General features: G+C 45.2%; 1 non-coding gene across 1 annotated transcript; it reads right to left on the bottom strand.

Annotated features, from left to right (window-relative positions):
• Positions 1–1,778: 1,778 nt before the first annotated feature.
• On the bottom strand, positions 1,779–1,849 carry TRNAG-GCC (transfer RNA glycine (anticodon GCC)). The gene has a single exon. It is a non-coding gene; the product is annotated as a tRNA-Gly (tRNA).
• Positions 1,850–2,438: the final 589 nt, after the last annotated feature.

Genomic DNA, 2,438 nt, shown 5'->3' with positions numbered 1-2,438 from the left:
CTTCATTTTATACTTCCCACTTCGCAATGCATTTCGGCAATCCGCCCTTCAGCAGGGGGTAAATCTACAAATTTAAAATGAAATACAATGAGGAAACCTATACAACAATACAAAATATATTCATCATAAGGAGGTTAAATCCTTATCTGGATCTACACACCTTCAGGTCATTTTTAATTCTGCACACATAGGGGCAGATCTATATCGGAGATGCGCCACTTTTACGCCGCCGTTGCGTCACTTTTGTGACGCAGCGGCGGTGTAAACCCTGCGCCACGTTGCGCCATATTTACATCGTGACGCATCTATGGAGATGCGTCACGATGTAAAGCCCTGCGCCACGTAAAACCTGCGTCAGGTTTCACGTGGGCGTGTCGACAGAGGGGGGGGCGTTCCGTCGCAGGAACGCCCCTGAAAAGTGACTCAGTCAAATCTATAAGATTTGACTGAGTCACTTTCCCAACGCTGATGCGCCAAAACCCTGCGCCTGCTTGAAGCAGGCGTAAGGCTTGACGCACCATGTTAGGGATAGGGTAGGTTGGAACAGTGCTGGAGTTGCGTCGCGCTTGCGACGCAACTGAAGCACTGCGCCAACCTTACGCCATAGGATGCGTCACGCATCTGTTTATTCCTGCGCCATGATGCGCCGCATTGTAAATGCGGCGCATCATGTGTGGCGCAAGGGTAAACTTGCGTGACGCATCATTCCTGGCGCATCCTTGCTGATTTGCAGGGATGCGCCAGGAAACATAAATCTGCCCCTTTATCTGGTTCACGCACTGGACTCGTACGAAGTCGATATTGGTTGGTGACTTTTTATTTATTTTTTGCTCAAGGAATTCTCACGGAGGGAAATGTTGGGCTAAATAATGGGAATACAAAATACAGATCAATAGAAAAGGAATAGAGAGACTGAAGACAGAACGACAGAGAGAAAAAGACAGGGACAAATGAACGAGAGAGCTAAAGTTATGGACAAACCGATTTAGAGAAGAAAGGCAGAGAGAGAGAGAGGACGAGAAACTGAGAGAGGGAAGGGAGTAGATAGACAGCTAAAAAAATAGGTGGCGAGACAGGAAACTAAACATATAGGGGCAGATTTATGAGCCCCTTGCGCCACTTTTGCGTCACTTTTCCCATGTTAAAAGTGACGCAAAAGTGGCGCAAGGGGCTCATAAATCTGCCCCATAGAGACAGATAGGCACACACACAGGGGCACATTTACAAGCCGCTTGCGCCACCTTCGCATCATTTTTAACGTGAAAAAAGTGACGCAAAAGTGGCGCAAGGGGCTTGTAAATTTGCCCCACAGTTTGCTACATAAACGTAATTATTAAGAAGTGACGATGAGTGGGATAGAGATGTGGCTCGGGATGGTTCACACGTGACAGACAGTGAGATCTCTCTATGGCTTAGCGCCTTGGGTCCGCTATCATATGTCTAAGCACTGTTGCCGAGACATCTCACATTTATATAAAGCTTTAGTTTACTGCTTTTGTTACAAAATCGTTTAGAGCCGTGTTAGAGAATCGTTGTAGGCAGATACAAATCAGCGCGGGCTGCAGAGTGCTTTTCACACTCAAAGACGTGGCATGAAGTGGGGGTTTGGAGACTGCTCCTAAAAAGTATTTCATGCAACAAATAAATCTCTCATAGAAACAGGGAGCCTAATTATGGCGTAATTCAGAATTATTTAACCCGCCTTGATATTAAAATTGCAAAGCATTTCCTAACAGTTACAAATAAAATATACTACAAAACTTAAGAAAAGGACTATCTGCATTGGCCGGGAATCGAACCCGGGCCTCCCGCGTGGCAGGCGAGAATTCTACCACTGAACCACCAATGCTTGACATGCTTAGACTCTTCCAAAGAGTTAGGCATAGTTGGGAATGAGCAACTCATAATGCACATATTTTAATATGATAAATTTTGCTCTAAATAATCTCAAGGCATGCATGCACCTAAAAAACAGCCGAGCCCATGTATAATGCAGGACCATGCTTCATATGAAGAGGGCAGCCTTGAAACTCCCAGTATTATATAACGTTTTACACGTGAACTGCCAATCATTCATTCTATATGTGCACATCAGAGCACACAGGTACATGACCCTCACCTGTTTCTAATGCTGAAACAATATATGTAAAGCACCAAGATTGAACCTAAGCCTGAAGGAGACAAAGGCTGGGTACAGTATAACAGCAACGGTTTAAAGGGGCTAGCAGGTGAATGACGTCACGATACACGTAGAAAACCTTAGCTAATGTCATCAAACCAGACAATATTCCAAAGCGCCTATGGCTGGAGGCTGTTAGAGATGCAGGGCAGGCAGCAAAGAGTTGTTCTGTTTCTCTACTCTGGGTGCCCTTATAATGATTAGGACAGACAGGTTTTTGTGCTGAGAACTGACAAAAGTTCACCCCAATGAACCATCA

The sequence above is a fragment of the Triturus cristatus genome, chromosome 12, assembly GCF_964204655.1.
Source record: "Triturus cristatus chromosome 12, aTriCri1.1, whole genome shotgun sequence".
Lineage (NCBI taxonomy): Eukaryota > Metazoa > Chordata > Amphibia > Caudata > Salamandridae > Triturus > Triturus cristatus.
Note: the sequence above shows the minus strand (reverse complement) of the source record. Positions and strands in the feature narration are given on the sequence as shown.